Below are 22,783 nucleotides of genomic sequence, written 5' to 3' on the forward strand. Positions count from 1 at the left end.
AACAAATACCTTCTGGCACTTTCTTGCAATCTTCTGCCATGGTTTGTTCCTTCAAGTTGTACTTCAAATACCTTTACTACTCTGTCTCTCTCTTTTTTTTTAAGTTTATTTATTTATTTTGAGAGAGAGAGCACAAAAGCAAAGGGGAGGGGGAGGGACAGAGAGGGAGAGAGAGAATTCCAGTGCACAGCCTGACATGGGGCTCAGTCTCACGAGAACATGACATTATGACCTGAGCCAAAATCAAGAGTCAGACACTTGGGGCACCTGGGTGGGTCGGTTGGTTAAGTGTCTGACTTTGACTCAGGTCATGATTTAATGGTTCCTGAGTTTGAGACTTTTGGGATTCTCTCTATCACCCTCTCTGTCTCTGTCCCTCCTCCACTTGCTCTTTCTCTGTCTCAAAATAAATTAATTAAAAAAAAAAAAAGTCAAACACTTAACTGACTGAGCCACCCAGGCTCCCTGAGGCAATGATTTTTAAGAGAATTGAAGGAGACAAGATGTGTGTCCCTTTAATGTTCGAACAGGTCTGTGTGTTAACTAATAGGACTGGGAGCAGCTGGAGCTATAAGCATATTGTTCATAAAAACTCTTAGAGAGATGATTTTTGAGCATGATATTCAGAAAGAATGAAATGCCTTTGCAACTGTGTTATCATTCCAGTACAAACCTGCATAGGACAAAGATCAAGAGGGAACACAAAAGATCTGCCAAGGACACCAAATCAGACCATGAAAAAAAAGGAGGATAAGAACAGAACTATCAGGGAAATTTTTTGCTCAGCCAAAGTTTGCTAAAAGTTTCATTAAATCCTTATTGAAATAGAATGAAAATTGAATTTCTCAACTTTGTCTTTTATTTTTAGAATTTTTTGTGTGTGTGTGCAGGGCCATTTTGTCTATTAGGTAATATAGACACAGTTCCTGGGGCTATAAACTTTCAGAAGATCCACAAATAAATGTGTCACCTAAAAAATGATCTATTAGCTCTAGAATATGAAAGAAACCCCTGTGAGTCAAAAGGAATTAATACTTAATGAAATATCCACAAAACATAACATCACATTAGTTGTCTGGCTGCAACTTCACCCAACAGTTATATCTTAGGATAGAATAATAATAAGAAAGATGGAATATTTGTCCTCAAATACATAAAATTATGAAAATACTTTCTAAAACTTTCACAGCAGAAATATTCTTAGTGTGTGATGTGGGTGTTTTAAAAACACTTTTGATATGCAGGGAGATCTTTAAATTAAGAAGATTAAAATTAAGAAAGTTGTCATAAAATAATTCAAAATGAGTTTATGTACATATATGTTTTAGTTTTCTATTGCTATGTAACAAATTACCACACATTTAGGAGATAAAAACATCCCATATTTATTATTTCACAGTTTTCCTGTGTGAGGACTCAGGCATGTGTTATCTGGGTCCTTTGTTCAGGGTCTAACCAGATTGAAATCAAAGTGTCAGTTGGACCTGTGATTGTACCTGGAGACTTAATTAATTCAGTTGGTTAAGAGTTATCATGGGAGTGACATCCATCAACTTGGTCACATTATGTAACGTAGGTAGGAGAATAGCATCCATTACCTTTGCTATATTTTATTGATAAGAAGCTAGTCATAGGTCCCACCCACACAGAAGGGGAAGGGATTATTCAAGTGAGGAGTGGACCATACATCCTAAAATGACTTACTGGGGGTTTCCTTTGGATGTGTCTGCCACAGTGTTTAAAGTTAGCTTTTTTCCTTTTTTAAAAAGGATTTTGAAATAATTGACAATAACTGACCCCTTACATGTGTGTGTGTGTGTGTGTGTGTGTGTGTGTGTGTGTGTATAAATGCATGCTTATATGTCTGTGTATAAACTTAGTGTATTACAATCAGATTACATTTGGTACAAATTACAATTAGTCCTTACAGTTTTGTGTGAGTATATGTGTTCTTGCACTCCAGGCTGGAGGATCCAGGATCGCTCAACTTACAGTGTGAGTGATTCTTGAAACCTACCTATTTTTGGAATGAGTCTGGTAACTGGAGCAGAAGCTTTGTTGGAGAGGCCTTGCTTGTAGTTAGGACTTCACAGATGGAACAGAATTCTGAAGATGAAGTGAAATTTGGTAAGTCTCAGAAATAACGGAAGTTTGTTTGCTTGGATTAGATTCTTGAATTTTTGAAAGGCACATGGTCTTGAGGGGTAGAAATATACATCTAACAGCAGTAGCAAAATTTTAAGATGAAGATGATGACTGTTAGAAGGGAGGGTCTCTGAGTGATATTATTGGTTTTTAACCTATCACATTTGTAGTCAAGCTGTGAAGCAATCCTATATGATAGGGAGTTGCATTTGCCAGAACCATAAAGCATTAAGATGGCTGTATATGGTCATAGCTCCCAGTTAAAATTTCTACTCTGAAGAAATAAGCAATATGTATTTGGAAAATAGTTGCTTCTCTGGAGATGTGCTTTACACCACAGCCATCTGAAGAACTTTCAAATTCAGTATATTTTGATGTCAGAGCAAATAAAAACCACATCTTTAATTAGTGAAAATGTCTAGTCTTCTCCATTTTTATTTTCTCTTCTACCAATTATTGCAGATGCTTGAACTAGCCTCCTCAGCTGCAAATTGATGGATACAGAGAACCAGCCACATGGAGTGTTCATATGATTGTTGCCATCTGTCTTTAAATATAACATTCTACCATGCGTCTCTAAGTAACAACAAAATCTCCACCTGGAACCACTAATGAAGCTTAAGTCTACATTTCCCAAACATACAGATTATGGAAAGATCAAGAACTAAAGAGAGAACAAGATAACTTATATGAAGAAAATATGAATATTATAAAAGAAGATAGGAAAAGTTAAAGAAAGTAGGGAATTAATTGAACAGCAGGAAGAAGATGGACAATTTCCAAGAACAATATATTCCTCCCACTCTAAAACTGGGGAGTTTAATTTCCTCCATTTCTTTCATAATTACTGGGAGAAACTCTTCAGAGCTAATATATTTTATTTGTTTAGTTAGAAAATACTTATTATACAGGACCTACATAAATGTCAATAGAGTTGTTTTGACTCTTTATTAAAATTTTATATTCTTAGATACTATATACTATACTACATTTTAAAATAGCCTTCACAAATAGAATTGCTCTACTTTTGTTGCTAAATTTGGAATGAATTAGGAGAGCTTTAGAATGCATTAAAATTAACTTCATGCGTATGAAATCACCTTTTGAATTTTTTTAAATAAAACCAGTTTAACCAAATTTAAGCTGAAGGAGACTTTATGAACTGATTTAAGAAAAGCAGTTGCATCCTGGGACATCATAAAATGAGCAGGATTCAAAATAATTAAGCCCCCTCTTACCTGTAGGGTGATTTCTAATTAGAAGTTTCTTCTTGGAGAGTATAGTATTGTGTCATCAAACTTCAGTCCCTTCTTAATATGTCCTGGATATAGACCTTCAATTAAGGAAATTCATGTCCAAATACTCCATTTAAGAGGGTAGATTTGCACTGCCTACTTCTCAAACTAAGTGGGATTTTGGAAACTCCCCAATTCTTTTTCAATTCCCAAAGGAACATTACAATTTACAAGTTAGATAATACTTTTTAAAGACAGAAAGTGCTTCCTCTATATTGATACTTTATTTTTTTTCAAAAAGCATTAGAGGCCACGAAGGGTGAATCTTTATACTACCTAGACAGAAATTGGTAGCTATGTAGAGAATAAAGATATTATCTTATTTGAGTCATCTTCATATTTTGAAACACTTTGTGACTAGAGAATAAATGCAGATGCTTAGCTTGACTCAGAAGTCTTAGATGGAATGAGAGCATATGTAAAACTAAGTCTAAGAACAATACACTCCTTGTTGTTGAAAGAAGAAAACCACCCACATAAAGTCATTAGAGTTTGACATTGAAGATCAGTCCAGAGCTGGAAGATTCTAAGTTGGAAGACTGATGATCTATCAAGACTGGAAGTGAAATGTTCAATGACTGGGTGTCACTGAGGGAAATACTCTTGGCCCTATAAAATACACAGGAAATGATATTTCGTGGAAAAGCCCTATACAGTACCCCAAATGAGTCATTAATGGAGTCAGGATAACATGGAAACTTGTGATGAGTTTCTTTACTAAATTAAACTGACTTTAAAAAATGAATTAACTTCCTAATATTAAAATAGAGTTCATTATTAAGAAACCGGAAAACATCAGAATACTGGTTGAAAGAATAATCTGAAATCACAGATTAGAACCAATTAAAAAAAAACTACATGTATCCTCTTATTGGGCATTTTCAAAATTTAGAATATTATTATAGTTTTTATGTTTACTATGAAAACAGCTAAATCTAGTTTCCTGTTGTTTCCTAGAGTGTTTTAGATGCCACAAAGGTGAGGGGCTGGCTTTCTTCCATTTATAACATTGTGGTTGGGAATATGTTTTTCAGTTCATTGATTCAATAGAGGAGGAGAGATAAGTAACTGAGTAAATAAAGGGATTATTATGTTGCTCGATTGAGACAGCATTATGAAAAGGAAATAATAGATTTGAGGTGAGATTAGTTGTATGGATTTATAAGTAATTTGAACTTTTTGATTCTCAATTAAAAAAATTTAAAGTAAGGATAACAACACCTATTTAAACATGTTGTTGGGATGTATATAGAGTTTGCAGAAATCATCACATGAAAACTTATACTGATTTTTTATTATTGAGATATCTATATATTATTGAGATATCTCTCTCTCTATAGATAGATAGATAGATAGATAGATAGATAGATAGATAGACCTATATATTATTGGAGGAAATGAAAGGTAATTCTTTCAGATACCTTGAAATTATAGACAAAGCCCACAGTTAGATTTTATTCTCTATATAAATAAAGTTGAGCTTGATCATACAAAAGAGATTACATGGTTAAATTTTACAGCAAGGAATAAAGTTTAGAACATTTTGTTTCATAGGCATCCAGTTACTTAGGGCTTTCTGTCAGCTGGCTCACATTGTATCTCCCTGTCTGCTAAGATTGGTTGGGGAAGTTAGTTGAGCTTTTTTTTTTTAGCAGGGAAGTAGAACATGAGGTGAATTCTCAACTTAAAAGAATGACCTTGGGATAAGTTTAATTGAATTATTCTATCTTGGCACATTTTGGGAAGGTATTATAAAAGAGATATAAATAAAGTCTTGAAAGATGGTAGTTCACATTTCGTTGGTCCCAGGGACTGTATAAGAGCAATGGTAACATAAGGAGGCAGTCTAATACACCTTGTCATCCAATGTAAGATCAAAGATTGGGTTGTGAATTTAGTGGTAACAGGATGAAGAAGGATGTTCAGCCTGATTTAGTTTCCAGCAGTGGGTCTACCTCCTGCTATGGCAAATGTAGTTTTCTTTGTGGTCCAGCCAATATATTAGGGAACTAAATTAGAGTTTGGAATCAAAACCCCAGGTAATAAGTATTTCTCTACCTCTCCTTGGTCTTTATGCATACACATCACTGGGAGGTGTTTTATGGAGGGATGTGTGGTTAAAGACAATGTGGATTTGAGATCTTAGGTTCCTTATATCTCTGTCTATATATTTATATGGATACATTGCTTATCTGAAAAATAGGGTTTAGAATGTCTAACCTAACTTTTTTTCTTACCTTACATAATTGAGTGACACTTGTATGTGGAAGAGGTTTTGGAAAAAGTTGATTATTCAATACAAACCTGAGGTGACTAGCAGGAACTTTTGTGAAAATTGTACAGAGGATGAGATAATAAGAAGCCCTCTTTCATTTTTCTCTAGCTCTTTGTTTACTCCTTTTGCTTTATTTTCAAAATAAGAGGAATAGGAAATGAATTTATATTCAATATTTTTCTCTTTTCAGAGCTTGCTTACATAGTGATTTCAATGTCACTCTTCAAATGAAGAGTTGAAGGACAACACGTATAATGGTTGAGTTCAGTGTCACTCTTCAAATGAAGAGTTGAGGACAGCATGTATAATGGTCAAGATCAGGGATTCTGGAGCCAGGCTTTTGGGTTTGAACCTTGTCTCCGTCATTTATTCTGACCTTTCATAGGTCGTTGAGCATCTCTACTCCACAATTTCCTTTTTGTCAAATGGGGATAATTCTACACAGTTGTTGTGAGGATTAACTGAATTATTTCATGTGTAATACTGAGAATCGTGCCTAACACTTCCTAAATTCTCAGAAATTGTCAGCTATTTTTCTTCTTCTTAATCTTATTACTGCAAAGGTAGCCATTAATTTTTTCCAGGAAATTTATGACAGCTCCAGGCTGATCAACTGATTTTTGAACTTGTGGGGAGAATGTAGAAGGATATTTGAAATTAGTTGCTTGACATTTGCGGTACCAGTGCCTTGTTCTCCAGAATTGTGGCATTCTGACTCACAATAAGTTAAGACTTTACTCCACATTATTATTATTATTATTATTATTAGTAGTAGTAGTAGTAGTATATTTGGTGATGAGTTCAGCTTTGGCGGGAGGTACAAGGATTATGTTAGAATTTGCTCTATATGACAAACTGAAATCAGATTAATCAGAGGATTCTGTCATAGCAAGAGGTTGCAACAGCTTGTGTGGTATTGGATGCTGAACATGACTAAGGAGTATATGACTCCATGATACCTTCCTCCTTCTGGTGCCTGTGTCTATTGTGTAATAAATATGGCTTAATCTCTATAGCTACGAATTGAGGCTAAACATTCTTCCTTTCAGCTAGAAACGTGAGAGCTTTAGGTTCCTTATTGATATTGTGTCCTGCAGAAAGAAGTAAAGCTTTAAAATTAAGCAAATCAGTTGCACTTTTGATTGGCAGATTGCACCTTGGGAGAGAAATCTTCCTATACCTATCTTTTTATCTTTACTACTTTCTTTGATAACTTACATGTCTCACAAATTAGACACATAGTTCAAAGATGAAAAATACTCAATAAACAAGAAATTCACATTAATTTGTACAGAGGAGTCACCTGCCTAAGTGGAAAGAAGGAGCCCATGGTTTCCTTGTTCTTGTTTACAATGCAGGAGTCACTGCAGTCACTGCAACACAAAATATATTTTGTGTTGTTGGACTTGATAGGAATTAGATGTCATATTTCTCCCCCATAAGTTTTATCTCTGATGAACAAGCTAGAAGCATTGATTGGGAGCTCCATTTCCAGACATTATTTTGAGATACAAATGTTCATCTGAAGATGACTGCCATTATAGGGGCAGCCTGCATTGAAAGACTGACCTTATTTCCTCTTCTATTAAAAAACAAAACAAAACAAAAAAACCATGCAAACTTTAAACAGAGAATGGCATACACACAGAAATGTGTACAAATTATAAGCATATAGTTCAATGAATTACCATAGTGTGAATCATAACATTGTAAACATCCCCAAGTCTTCCTGTGCCCTCTTCCAGTCTCCCCTCTCTCCTTCCCCAAATGCGACCACCATCCTGACTTCTAACACTTTTAGTTTGCCTGGTTTTGAACTGTATATCAATGGAAATATATAGTATATACTTTTTTGTTTCTGGCTTTCATTTCTCACAATAATATTTGTGAGAGTCATCTGTGGTGGTATGCATGACAGAAGTATGGCAGACTCTGTGATTATTACTCTATGCACATTCTCTAAGACCTACCGCTGTAGTGAAGGAGGCAGAGTCCTACCTGCCTGAACGCTTTCTTTGGCATCTGAGGACCTGAAGTCCAGATTACTGTGGATTTAACTCTCCTGCAAATCTCAGTCAGTGACTGACAGGAGCTTGTGTGTAAACAAACTCTCTCACTCCTTGGGTGGAATAACTCTGGGGCATGTATCTTATACCGATTCTTAGAGTTCTCCAGGAGGAATAAGCTTTACCTACTCACAACAGTAACTGGCTCTTTCTGGCCAATGTACCTTTTATTGGCTACATTCCCTTCCCTGTCTCATTTTTGCACTTCTCTAGTAATGTTTCCTGAATTCAACTTCCAAATAAATGAATTGGGCTTGGATTCTTATCTCAGGGTCTGTTTCTGGAAACTTGATCTAATAACAAGTAATTTGATCAGTTTCATTGCTCTGTGGTATACTATTATATGAATTTATGTCATCATGTCAATAAGCTATTGTTAATAATATTGCTATGAATAGTTCTTACACCTTTTGGTTAAATGTATGATTCGGGAATTTCTGGGTCAGATTTGTGTAATATATTCAACTTTGGTAGATGATACTAAAATATTTTTCAAAGAGGTTGTAACAATTTATACTATAAAGAGAATTCCAATTGCTTATAGTGCTGGAGAATTTCAGTTGCTGCACATCTTTGTCAATTTGTTACTTTCTTTCCTTTTCATTTTAGCCATTTTGCTAAGTATATAGCAATATTCATTGTGTTTTTATTTATATCACCCTGAAGATAAAGGATGCTGATTACATTTTCATATGCATATTTGCCATTTGGATATTCTATTTTGAAGTGTCCTTCTTATGGACTGGATGTTTGTTCTTCTCCAGACTATATATTGAAGGCTCAGTCCCCAGTGTGACTATATTTGGACATAGGGCTTTTCTGGATATAAAGTTAAATGAGGTCATAAGTGGGGGACTCTGATCTGATAAGATCAGTGTCCTTACAAAAAGAGACAAGAGAGTTCTCTGGCTCTCTTCCCCCTGCCCACATGCACCAAGGAAAGACCATGTGAAGGCACAACAAAAAGGTGGCAATTTGCAAGCCAGGGAGACAGTCTCATCAGGAAGTGCATCAGCTGGCACCTTGATCAAGGACTTCTATCCTCTAGAACTGTGAGAAAATGAATTTCTTTTGGTCCAGCTACCTGATTTGTGGTGTTCGACTGACTAATACAGATTTTGGTACTGAAAAGTAGGGTGCTACTGGAACAGTGGAAGTGGATTTTGAAGTACACACTAAAAAAAGCAGAGATTGCCTGCTTTTGTGAAGGGATTGTTGGTAGAAATATGAATGTTAAAGGTCGTTCTGGTGAGAGCTCAGAAAGAAAAGAGGAGAGCTGCAGAGGAAACCTCTACCTTTTTTAGAGAATAAATAAATAATCCTGAACAGAAGGTTGGTAGAAATATAGATGTTAAAGGTCATTTTGGTGAGAGTTCAGATGGAAATGAAAAACAGGCTTTGAAACTGGAGGAAAGGCGATCCTTGATACAGTGGCAAAGAACTTGACTGATGTGTTCTACTGTTTTGTGGAAGACAGAACTTGTGAACAATGAAACTGGAGATTTATCTGAGGCGATTTGTAAGCAAAATGTTGAAGGTACTGCCTGGGTCCTTCTGACTGCTTATAATAAAAAGCAGGAAAAGAGACATGAATTGAGGAAGGGATTGTTGATCAAAAAGGAACCAAACTTAAAGATTTGAAAAATTCTCTTGAGTCTCTCTGTATTGCAAAAAAAGAGGAAGCTTGTTGTGATGAAAACTGTAAAGGTGTGGACAAACCCATCTGATAAGGACATCATGGGTGTGACTCATGGACTTAATCAGCCATCTCCGCAGGAGCCAGAAATAGAGATGGAATTATACCAGCAGAGATTCTGCCAGTTTGCCAGTTTGAACTAAAGGGGAGAGAGAAAGCGGGATGGAGTGAAGGAAAGCTGTCAGATGTCTTGGATTCTACAGGACCGGACCATAGAGCTATCTGGCTGTGAATGTGCCTGCCCCAGGGGAAGGGACGAATGACCAACAGAGGTCATCCGAGCTGCCACTCATCACAGGCCCAGGGAGCTGGTTGTTTCCTGTTTCAGAAAGCCCTACTGACACGGTTCGCACATTGGGCCAAGGTGCCCCACTGAGCCCAAGAGACGCTGCTGTCCCCACAGAGCTGTGGGGGTAATGCTGCCACACTGGTGAGCCCGGAGGGTGGGACATTGAGCCAGAGGGACAATTCTTAAGTCTTAAGATCTAATGGAATTTGCTTTTTTATCTTTTAAAGCTACTTGTTCAATAAATTTATTGTCTTTACCTGAAAAAATCTTCAAAGAAAATTGCAGCTTAGTTTTTTAGCTTTTAGAGGCCCACTCCGGAGCTCGGAGGAAGTTGGTCTTCTGAGCTACTCAGTCTTTCTTCTCAGCAAGAAACATTTTGAGATGATTCCACTTTCCCTTCTTAACATCTTTCTTAGGCTTCTTTTCATAGATTGGATTCTCTTGTATAGCAGCCTGAGCTTTCTGATACATTTCCTCTCTTACATTTGGAGCTGCACTGTTCTTTATATACTGACAGCATTGTTTCTTGTAAGCATCTTCATCTTCTTCCATGAGGGCAATGCATGTAATCTGCAACGTTCTGACCCATAATGTGCTTCTGATGTAATTCTGCATTGATTTCCTTGTTTTTTGAATCATAACCAAGGAGTCATTTTGTTCTGTGAGTGACAAACAAGCCTCTGTCCACAGCTTACCTTCAGGACCCCATTCTGTTGTAATGGAATTAGCCGGGTTCTGGAATTGTTTGGGACCTGCCACCCCTTTCTTTGTTCTTATCTCTCCCTTTTGGAATGGGCATGTCTATCCCATGCCTGTCTCACCATGGTATTTTGGAAACACATAACTTGTGTGGTTTCACAGGCTCATAGTAGAGAGGAATATTGCCTTAAGAGAAATTATTCAGTGAGTCTCACCTATATCTGATTTAGATGATATTTAGATAAGACCGATCATACTTTAGAGTTGATGCTGAGGGGCGCCTGGATGGCTCAGTCAGTTAAGCATCCGACTTCGGCTCAGGTCATGATCTCATAGTCTGTGAGCTCAAGCCCCACGTTGGGCTCTGTGCTGACAGCTCAGAGCCTGGAGCCTGTTTCAGATTCTGTGTCTCCCTCTCTCTCTGACCCTCCCCCGTTTATGCTCTGTCTCTCTCTGTCTCAAAAATAAATAAACGTTAAAAAAAATTTAGAGTTGATGTGGAAAGCAGTTAAGAATTTTGAGGCTGGTGGGAGGGAATGAATGTGTTTGCGTGTGAGAATGACACGAATTTTGAAGGGCCAGGGTCAGAATGCTATGGACCAAATTATGCCCTCCCCCAAATCACCTGTTCAAGCTCCAACTCTCATTGTGACTGTATTTGGAGAATGCAGGGCCTTTATGGAAGTAATCAAGGTTAGATGAGGTCATAAAGGACCTTGTTCCAATAGGATCAGTGTTCTTATAAGAAAAGACAAAAAGCGAGCTATGTGAGGAGATGATATGTTAATTAGCTCGAACTGATGCATGTTCTTTTTCCTTCTTTCCCTCTTTCATTCTCATTTTCTCCACCATGAGAAGGCAACTGTCAGCAAGCCAGAAAGAGACCCCTACCAGGAATAGAATTGGCCAACACCTTGATCTTAAACTTCCCAGCCTCTAGAATTGTGAGAAAATAAATTTCTGTTTCTTAGTCCATACAGTCTATAGTGTTTTGTTAATGGCAGCTCTAGTAGACTAATATAGTCCTTTTAAATTAAATTTAATTATAGTCTTTAATTATAATTAAATTATGGTCTTGATTTTTTCTTTTGTATTGAGAGATTATACTTTTTCATTTGTTTTTTATTACTGATTTGTGTATTCTTTATATAGGCTGGGGAACACTTTTATTGTGTTTCACATACCTTCTCCCACTCCATGGCTTATCTTTTAACTCTCTTATGGTTAATTTTGATGAAAAAAATAATTTAAATGTAATTTTTGTATCTTTATTCTTTTATTATTGTTTTTCTCATTTTTTAAAAAAAATGTAAATTTTAGTTAACTTACAGTGTGATAATGGTTTCAGGAATAGAATTTGGTGATTCATCACTTACATACAACACCCAGTGCTCACCACAAGTGCCCTCCTTAGTTTTTATGTATCTTTCTATCATGATTAGTTATTTTGGAGTCTGTTTAAGAAGTGTCTTTCTACAGAGCACCAAGGTGGCTCAGTGGGTTAAGCGTTTGACTTCGGCTCAGGTCATGAACTTTCAGTTTGTGAGTTCCAGCCCCACATTGGGCTCTGTGCTGACAGCTCAGAGCCTGGAGCCTGCTTCGGATTCTGTGTCTCCCTCTCTCTCTGTTCCTCCCCACTTGTACTCTGTCTCTCTGTCTCTCTCTCAAAAATAAATAAAGAATAAAAATATTTTTAAAAAATAAAGAAAAGAAGTGTCTTTCTACTCTCAGGTCACCATGATAGTTTCTTATGTTGTGGTCTGTGTGCTAACATGGTGACCACTAGTCACGTGTGGTTATTAAGCATTTGAAATGTGGCTATCTGAACTGAGTTGTACTGTGAGTATAAAATACACATTTCAAAGACTTGGTATGAAAAATTAATTTATTAATATTATACTAATATTATACTATATTATATTATACTAATATTATACTAATATTATATATTGATTACATAAAAATTCTATTTTGAGTACATTATGTATACAAAATATTATACATATGCTATATATATTGAGTGCATTAGGTATATATAATATTATATGTATATATTATTATTAACACCTATTATAGCTCTCTTTGGTGTGGTGGAATTCATTGTCCATGAACGTTTCTATTCAAAATCTTTGGTCATTGGCATTTATTGCTGTAGTTTGGAAATCTGAGGTCAGTTTGACTTTTGTTCTGTCATGTTTTTCCTGGGTGCAAAGATTTTCCTTGATCTTGGAATTAAAATTGTTCTCAAATGTGTTTATTTTCATTAATTTTCCTTGGTAATTACTTATATGCATTACTTGAAATTCAAGTATCTCCTCTGTTATAATTTCTATTTTTTTCTGTCATACCTCTCCTTTTGTAATTAATATTATGAATTTATCTTTTTTATTCTGTTTTTTGTCTTTTTACTTTTTGCATATTTTAATATTGCATACTTCTCTTTTGACCTCCGAGTGAATCATTCTGGCTTCTTCTGTCAGTAATTTCATTTTCTACTGCATCCAAGATGTTCTTTGACTTAATTTAGTTTTTGTTTTTAATTTTAGCTTTTTTATTTTGGTCTTTTCATTTTGAAATAATTTTAGATTATAGAAGTGTTGCAAAGATAGTAACAGAGAGTTCCTGTACAGCCTTCACTGAGTTTCCACTGATGTTAACAGCTTACATAGCCATAGTACATTTATAAACATTAAGAAGTTAACATTGGGAAAATACTATTAACTAGGTATAGACATAATTTTAATTTCTCCAGTTTTTAAACTAATATTCTTTTTCTGTTCCAAGGTTCAATTCATGATACTGCATTACATTTAGTTGTTATGCCTCTTTAGGCACCTCAAATCTGTGACAGTTTGGTGGTTTTTATTTGTCTTTTGTGACCTTGACAATTTTGAAGAGTACTTTGTAGACCCGTATCTTGCAGAATGTCCTTCGATTGGGATTTTTCTGATGTTTTCTTGTTTTACGTGTCGCCGGGGTTTTGTTTTAATCAGGTGTGGTAAGATATGCAGACATGGAAATGACTGCTATGAAGGAAGAGGTTTATTATTAGATTCCTGGAAATAGAATGTGTGGCATGCCAGGGAGTGCTGGCTACACGATGCAGGAAGCACCAGTTGGTCAGGAAGCAGGGGAAGCAAGTCTAAGAGGTGGGGTGGGAAGAAACATGGGCAAGAGAAATTATGTGGTTTCTGTGGAAAGCAACGGGATGCAGGAGAAGCAGGCTCAGGATGGGCTCTTTTGAATAATTTCAGTGGACTCTGGGGCATAGGGCCTGTCTCCAGTTATCTGGTACCTGGCCCTGGGATGACTGGGCAAGTGGACAGTGGTCTAGGGTATGAGAGCCTGATAGAGGAGGTGGTGGCGATATGAGCTCTGGGTTGGTTGGTTTTCATATGAAAGGTACACTAGAAGGGGAGTCCTTTATTTATCTCTAGGAATTGACCAGCCCTGGAAGGGGGACCCTCTAGGGTTAGTAAAACCTTTAAATATCAAAACATCAAAAAAAGGAAATAAAAAGACATGATTAATACATTTCTTATGATCGGACCGAGGTGGTCTCAATTTAGATGTAGAATTAGCAACCATGCTTTTCATCAAAAAATCTTTCCTGATTTCAGAATACTCTGTTTTCATTATTTACTAGTTTGAGTGTCTCCCATATCTTTTTGAGGAGTTGGAGCTTTTTAAAAAACATTTTTTAATGTTTATTTATTCTTGAGAGAGAGAGAGAGAGAGAGAGAGAGAGAGAGAGCGAGCACACCAGCAGGGGAGGGGCAGAGAGAGAGGGAGACACAGAATCTGAAACAGGCTGCCTGCCATTAGCACAGAGCCTGTTGCGGGGCTCAAACTCAGGACCTGTGAGATCATGACCTGAGCCAAAGTTGGCCACTTAACTGACTGAGCCACCCAGGTGCCCCGATAAGTTGGAGCTTTTAATGATTGTCTCTTATTCTTGTTGCAACTTCATTTTGTAAGAGAAGTTTACTTCCATTTTTCCACTTTTGTTGAAACAATGTGTTTTTCCAATGATTGGTGTATTCCTTTCACTACTCGGTGATCCATACACAAAATTGTTTGTATTGAAAACAAGATGGCTTCTATAGCAAGTTGTGTGGGTCTTTATCCAAATCTTTCCTTCACATGTAGAGGGAAATGGAGATGTTTATATTTGATGCATTGTTGATGTTGTTGTTGTTTAAGCTATAAAAGTGCAGCAGCACATTGGCCAAGGCCTGCAAGTGAATTTACCTGCAATGGTTTGCATTTCTTCCCTCTAAGTTTTCCACAATCTGATTTTTTTTTCTAGAACTATATTGCTGGTAAATTTACCATGTTATTTAAAAGAAAGTGTGAATCAAATTTAAAGCTCGTGGTATTATTAAAATTATCATATTATGTGTTGTTAGGTCTGGTTCCCTAGATGCAGTCTGAGATGGCAAGTGATTTATTGAGGGAAGGCTGGGGCATGAATTGCATTGCAAAGGTTGTCCTGCATTGAGGAAAGGAGACTAGAAGTTTGCACCCCTGCATCAGTCACTGTTTGTGGATTTCCCACGGGGGCAGGAAGTGGGGAGGCAGGGTGTAACTCTTGGGGTGACTCTGCTTCCATGTGTTGAGGACAAGTTTTCAGAGAAGGCAACAGCTGGAAACCATGAGCAGACAGCACTCACAGCGGCTGAAGAATGGGCAAAGGGCCCTGGGCAGGCACCAGTAGTGCTTTCTGCGTGTGCACTAGCTCCAAGGGTCAACCAAAAAGATATAGTTTCCCTTTATGTTTCTGGTCACTGGATGTTAAATAAAGCAGCCTTTTCAATTATGAGTAAGTGAGCATTAAGGTTACAAAGGACTGTTAAGGTTGTAAGATCTCTGACAAAACAAAAATCCTCAATGGCTGTGTTTCCCATGACATGAGTTCATTTGAAGTTTAGCAGAAAATAAGAGTTTATCAGAAATATACCTTCTTCCCAGAGGTAGTATAGTATGCTAATTATACACCAGAGTGACTTTTATATTCAAATCCCCAACAACCTGAGCTGTAATGGAGGTTGTCAATCTAGAAACAGAAGCCAATTTAAAAAGCATTAATAGGAAAAACAACAGCTGTTATAAATAGTGCTTCCACTGCCATCTAAGTATATAGTGTCAGCTGCACCTGAAACTGAAAAGAAGTGGGAATGTAGAAAAATCTAGTCACATATCCATTCAAAATTCAAATAGAGATTTCAATTCAATACATGAATTCAATAAGGCAATCGATTAGTGCTCAGTGATGAACACTGATCTGGGTTCAGTGGGGGATCAACAGAAAGAAAGCCTTCAGTGGGTCTTGCGGACTTCTACCATTATTAGAAAATCAGGATAACAAATTACCTTTTTGTTTTAGAAAACTTTTTGGTTTTCTAATAACATGTCCTGACTCCTAACATGTACAATAAGTATCCACTAATCTTATAGTTTAGCTATGGTTAACTTCCATAATTCAAAATATAATTGTGATAAAATGTGTTCAGAGGAGAGAAAAATTACTGCCATGAAACACAGAAATTCTGTTCTTAAGGAGAGATAGGAAGTTGTGCTTTAAAAGTCTAATGACCTAGAGACCTTTCTTAAAATAAAGATTTGATTAAACATACTTATTTATATTTTTAAAATTAGGAATCCTAAACTTTTCATAGACTGTGGTAGAGTAGAATTACAGTTGTGGTGGTCACGAAAATTTGCTGCTCAGGTCTCCGGCTATAGGGAGCAGAATTGACTGATAGCTTCATCTGCTGTCCCGATGGATCCAACACTGCCTTTGTGCTGAGGCCATACTTCTTGTGAGCTGCTCTCAGCCGATGACTGAGTATGGGGAAGGTACTACAGCAAAATCATTCTGAAGAGACACTGGGCTCCTCGTATATGTTTTTGGATCAAGAACTCCCCATTTGCTGGACTCCATCTTTCTTCAAACTGTTGCTATCAATGACTCCTCCCACCCTGTCCTTCTTCCCTACCTTTTTTCACAGGAGTCATGGTCTGACGTCTCCTTCCCCACAAAAATCTCTTACATGTATATATTTCATATTGATATATGGTTTTCAGTGGACCTAACGTAACACAAGTGGTTATGAATGCAGTTTAAGAAAAAAGACGGTGGGGAGGGGGCACCTGGGTGGCTCTGTTGCTTGAGCTTTTGACTCTTGATTTTGGTTCAGGTCATGATCCTGGGGTCGTGGGATCGAGCCCAGCATCAGTCTCCATGCTGAGCATGAAGCCTGCTTTTAGATTCTTTCCCTCTGCCCCTCTTCCCGGCTCCTTCCCTTGCTGGCTTTCTCCCTCTCTCCAAAAATAAAAAATAAAATAAATTTAATTAATTAAAAAATAAAAATAAGAAACAGGTGGTAGGATGAAGATGTGGGACTAAGTCGCTAAGCACGTAGTGAGCAAAGAAGATGCCACCTGCTAAATGTTCTACCAGTGGTAACCTGGTAAGACGTCCCAGTACAGGGCAGTGCTCTCATAAAAACGTGAGGATTCAGACATTTGAAAGAAATGTGGGGGATGTTTACAATGATGGCAGCACTGGATTGCCATCCTGCCAAGGGGTAACGAGAAACTGAGAGCTGGTAAGAGTGAAATGTGGGAACCAGGGGATCTCCTTGGTAGCTTACAAAAGAGTTACATTTTCTGAGTAGGTCAAAGACAGATAACAAAAATGCAGATTTGATAGTCACAGAGCTGCAGAGACTTTTGAAGGCTCATCATCTAAGACAGGTCTGTTACGCTAAGTTCAGTGTTCTGCATTGGGACTCTGGCCTCTGAAGCATTTGATATTTGGGTTGATACTCTGAAAGAGGTTTGCTTTGCAAATTCTCTAGAATCCTCATAGTTTGAAAAATAGTCCACCCTTTGCTAGAAGACTCTGTAGAGGCCAAATGTAAGGTGATAAGTGTCCCCCTCAGGAACTGTTCCTAGTTACTTTCCTGGCTTCCAGACTAGTTAAAGTTAAATCCCAGCAAATCCCAGCTGGTGGGCCTGATAAGGGAGAAACTATATACTGGAGGCATTATAAGACTTAGCTATAATGTACTGGCAAGAGCCAGAGTATTATGCCTGGGATTGGATTTCCAGGGTGATTTGTCAAGGAGCTGGAATATAAAATAGAACCAGCAGGAATTCATTTATTTGGTGGTACTTGCTCTGGACCAGGCATTTAAATCTCTTGCCCAGACTACAGGGGATGAGACAAACTCACTGATAAGGTGGCTTTTAGAGGCTTGGAAGAATTGAGGGTCAATGCTAAGCCCCCCGTATGACATGATTCTAAAAGGCACCTCATGGCAATCATCTACATTAGACTCTTCTGTCCTGGAATGGCCAGCAGTTTGCCTTTAGAGTGGTAGATATATATAATCTGGATATAAATTTGCCTTTCTTGCATGGAGAACCTCAGCCAGCACTACTATCTTAGAGCTATGGAATGATCCATAGGCATTGAATCCCACACACAACACTTTACAGTTCAGGGGAGGAGTAAGTCCATGGGGTACATCGTTTGTGTCATATATTCTGTCATATGCAGAAGCAGCTAGAACACCCTTCCAAAGGCACAGTTTCAGAGGTAACACTCTGAAAGAATGGGATACCATCTTTCAAGATACATTTGTCAAACCAGAGACCTCCATATGGTGCTGTGTCCCTCGTAAGAATACATGGGTCCTGGAATAAAGGCCACCATTTCTAATGGCCCGTTGGGGACTTTGTGTTTTGTGTCCCTGTAACTCCAGGGTTCATTGAAGATCTTAGTTCCCAAAGCAGGCTTACTCTTGTAGGGGACACAGCAAGCGTCTCCTTGAACTACAAGCTTCATCTGTTATCAGGGCACTTTGAACTCTTTCTGCCCAGAGACCAGAGGCAAGGGATTGCCATCATGACAGGGATTAATAACATTGGTCAGTGGGAGGATATAGGGCACTTTTCTACAATGGGACAGCAGGTATATGTGTGGCACTCAGGTGATCCTGGGGCACCTGTTGGTATTCCCTTAACCCACTGGAACCATGAATGAACATGTTACAACAGTGTAACCTGAAAAAAGCATGAGTGATAAGGGCTCACACCCCTCAGGAAGGAGGTTCTGGGTCACACTACCAGGAGAGACACCCATACCTCCTAAGACAATAGGTTAAGGTGCAGGGAGTGAAACATGGAGGAGGGCAAGGATGACTGCCATTTGTGGCCCTATGCCAAACTTCATGCTGAAGTTCTAGTTTATCCCACTAAACTTCCTCAGAGGTAGAGACCCACAGGAGCCTTCATGGAGAAGAGATCTGTAAGATACAAAAGTGGACTGACTGTGGTAGCTATAGAACATACTGCTGAGCTCTCCTCCAGGGAGCATAGCGGACTGCTGCCTCTGCTGCTGCCTGGGGAGTCTACACTGTGTTTGCGTGGAGACCTTGATTCCTGATGGCTGCTCCTACTTAGTGACTGAGCATGGCAGGGCTTCCATGGCAGGATCATTCTAGTGAGGTATGGGACAACTCATATGGGTGACATAGGACATACTAAAAATATTTTCTATATAAATACACACACACATACTTATGTACATCTGGGTATAAAGGAAACATCTTAGTTTCTTATTATTTCTTTAATAAGAGGTTTTGAATTAGTTGAGTGATTGTGGTGATCATTCTGCAATATGTCAAGATACTGATTCATTAGGTTTTGTCATTATGTTATCATTATGAACCAAACTACCTGAAAATAAAGTAGTATTATATGCCAATTATATCTCAATAAAAGAAAGAAGCCTCAGGAGTATCACAATTAAAAATGAGCAGAATATGGGGTGCTTTGGTGGCTCAGTTGGGTGAGCATCTGACTTTTAATTTCAGCTCAGGTCATGATCTTGCGCTCAGTGAGTTCAGGCCCCACATCCCTGTGCTGGTAGTGTAGAGCCTGCTTGGGATTCTCTCTCTCCCTCTCTCTCTCTGTCCCTCCCCTACTCTCTGTCTCTCAAAATAAATAAACTTTGAAAAAAATTAGCAGACTAGATATCAAATAAATACAGTCATGGAATCAAAAATAAAAATGAGCAGAAGACATGAAAACAGACACAGATAGCTAATAAATATATGAAATCTGTTCTTCTTTCATAATTAAAGGAATTTTAAAGGAATCTCTTGTGATTAAAGGAATCATAAAAACAATGAGATATTTTTTCATCTTTTAGATTTTCAAAAGTTGGTTGAATGACCCAGTGCTTTGAGGATATTGGGATGATGGTAAGCTCATATACCATTTTTGGGGACTTAATTGTTAATTATTAATTGTTTAAAGTTTGGGGGAGGGCAATTTCTATTATTTATATAAAATTTAAATGACATTTCCTTTGACCCAATAACCCTACTTCTAGGAAGTATTCGTAGTGGCATACATACAAGCCCATTGAACTCTGCAGCATTGTTTGTAACAATAAGAACTTTATGGAGGCTAATATTCATTGAGTACTTACTTTGTGTTAAGAATTTTACATGTATTAACTTATTGAATCTCCATAGCAGTCCTATGAGGTAGGTAATTTGTTATTCCATTTTGGAGATGAGGAAACTAAGGCACAGGGAAATTAAGTCACTTCTGCTTAGTCTGTTTAGTAGAGGAAATAAAATTGAACCCAGACAGTCTAGCTTCAGTGTCTATGCTCTTAACTACTATCTACATTATTTCTTGAAAAATGGTAGCACAGATTCACAATTGCTTACCCACACTTTTGCTATTCAGCTCTGATAGCTAAAAGCTCTAATTATAGTATACTTGATGGAAAAGCTGACCTGACTGAATTCAAGCGGCAGCAAAGCCTGAAATGAAGTTACATGAACTATTTATAGCTATTATCTATCCCATTTAGTGACATATTAATTAATGTTTCACTGAAAAATATTATATTAATGTGTTTGATTGTAGGGTAATGTCCCATACCCTGCCAGGGATGTTTCATAATATATGGTATATACTGTGTATATGGATGGGCTAAATAGATGCTTAGGAGATGAAAATTAGTAACAGTAGAAAATTGGGGTAGGGTGAAGGAAAGGTAGGCTTGAAAAGAGACTCATGGATTAGTAACTTGCAAACCTACATGGATCACCGAGCCATTCACTGAAACAGAGAACATTACAGTGGGATGGGTCTGGAGGAAGCATAAATTCAGCTTGATGTGCCTTTGAGACATCAGCAGGGACATCAGGTAGGCAGTTGTGTATGTTGATACAGAAGTCAAGGACAGCTCTCTGATGGAGATGGAAATTTGTGTTTCAGGAGTTGGGTGTGTGAAATGCTGCTGCCATATCAAGTAAAACAGGACTCAGGTTAGCCATTTGTAGATTACTGATAACTTTAGTACAAGCTGTTTCCATGGAATGTTATTAGTGGAATCCTGGACTGAAGAGGGAGTGGCAGTGTGAGATACAATGGAGATAAAAATATGGAGATAAAAATACAGGTAACACTGTCAAGAAGTTTGGCTCTTAAGGGTGGAGAGTAAGAAAAGGTCTAATTGGAGGAGACTGTGAGGCAGGAGGGAAGATTAGTGAAACACAAGCTGGAAATGGCATAATCAGTAAGCATGTTTTCTGAATAAATGAGGTGGGGTAGGAGCCAGCAGGTGGGCAGAGGGATAGGCCTTAGACAGGAGTAACATGTACAAATCCTGTGTACACATAGAATGTTTAAAATCCAGAAGAGGAAGAGATCCCATCAGGTAGCTTGGAGTTAGTGCCTCATCTTATGGGCACAGGTGTGGGCATGGGATGCACATGTAGGTTTCATGAGCAGAGAAGAGATTTATCAGTTGTGGCAGATCATTAAAGAGACCAGTAGAACACTGCCTTGAAGTTTTAATTAAGATCTGTTGAGGTGAGAGTTAATCACTTATTTTGGTACCAAATTGTAGCATTGTCTCCAAAAAGGCTTTCTCCTAATAAAGCTGTGAGGGTACAGATGTAGAAGCATCCCCTACAGAGAGGGTTATGCCCCGTCAGCTGACTTCTCTCTGTTTAAAGAAGATTGTTTGCTGGCCCCCAAAAGCATAATTGCCCATTTATAAATAATTATTATATCCAGAGTACTAAAATGAAAGTTATAGTGCGGCTATTAAATCAAGTTTGGGCCCTGAGTTAAGTGGTTTTGATTGGAATTTCAGCTCTGCATTTACTTAGCTGGATGTCCTTGGGCAAATTAATTTACTTTCTGCATCCTGACTGCCTCATCTCTTAAAACTGGTTAATTAATGGAGAACAGAATAGTCCTTGCACATAAGAAGTACTCAAAAGATATGAGACCCTGTCCAGTACCTAATAGATAGTAACTGAAGGAGTCAATAAACCAGGCAGTCTGGCTTCAGAGTCTAGATTCTTAAATAGTATGCAAGACTCCTCAAGGAGATCACATGTTAGCTGCCATTTTTTAAATTTATAAATATCATCTAAAGAAATATGGCCTTTCGATGTATGCTCTTATATTTTCAGTTTGTTCACTAAAAGTCAATGAAGAATAAGTGGTTCATAAAATATGCCCTGCAAGACTGTTTTGGGTGATTTAGTGGTTATGTGTAGCTTTCTCTCAGTGTGTTGACACAGAGAGAGAGAGATAAAGAGAAAAAGAGAGACAAAGTGGCAGAGAGGCAGAGAGAGACAGAGAGACAGGAGACAGAAAGCTCTCTGGTTTCTGTGTCTTTTCTTATAAGGGCACTAATCCTATTCATGAGAGCTCTAACTTCATGACCTAATTACTTCCCAAAGGTCCCATCTCTCAATACCATCACATTGGGGGTTAGGATTTCAACATATGAATTTAGGGGGAACTAAAACATGTAGTCCCTAACATTCCTGGATACTATTTGTGACTTTAAAATATTTGTTAAATGAATCAACTCATTTAATGAGAAATAGAAAGTGTCAAGAATAGTCCTATATCAGGGTGAACTCTATTCTTTATTTCATGTGGCTTTCAGCATCAGGTTGATTGAGTGGTTTCTTGGTATAGATTTTTTTCTATATGGGTATTATTTTAGCTCTTTCTGTTCCTCTGCTTCACTATTTTGGCCCCAAAAGTGTTTCCTGCCATTTCTTCTCTGCATCTCAGTTCTCAGTATTTATGCATATTTCTACTTAATCCTCGGATCTTTGAAACCTGATTTATGGAGATCTGTGTTTCCCTGTGAGATAACAGCCTACTTTTCTTTCTTTTATTTTCTTCCTTTTTTTTTTGAATGTTTATTTATTGATCTTGAGAGAGAGAGAAAGAGAGAGAGAGAGAGAACAGAGGAGG

General features: G+C 37.7%; 2 long non-coding RNA genes across 10 annotated transcripts in view; one reads left to right on the plus strand and one right to left on the minus strand.

Annotated features, from left to right (window-relative positions):
- Positions 1 to 10,542, minus strand: part of LOC102899313 — a 34,297-nt gene extending 23,755 nt beyond the window's left edge. For 3 of the 9 annotated variants that reach the window (XR_442401.5, XR_002152061.3, XR_006592486.1), the window contains exons 1-2: positions 10,024 to 10,533; positions 2,018 to 2,106 (exon numbers count right to left, since the gene is read on the minus strand). This is a non-coding gene — a long non-coding RNA (uncharacterized LOC102899313). Of the gene's footprint in view, positions 1 to 2,017; positions 2,107 to 3,383; positions 3,479 to 10,023 lie in introns of all 9 variants that reach the window. The other 6 variants (XR_006592484.1, XR_006592485.1, XR_002739606.2 and 3 more) reach the window with 5 other exon arrangements.
- LOC111558575 lies at positions 1,842 to 3,827 on the plus strand. Its single transcript, XR_002739608.2, has 2 exons — positions 1,842 to 2,127; positions 2,608 to 3,827. It is a non-coding gene; the product is annotated as an uncharacterized LOC111558575 (long non-coding RNA).
- Positions 10,543 to 22,783: the final 12,241 nt, after the last annotated feature.

The sequence above is a fragment of the Felis catus genome, chromosome F2 (assembly GCF_018350175.1).
Source record: "Felis catus isolate Fca126 chromosome F2, F.catus_Fca126_mat1.0, whole genome shotgun sequence".
Classification (NCBI taxonomy): Eukaryota; Metazoa; Chordata; class Mammalia; order Carnivora; family Felidae; genus Felis; species Felis catus.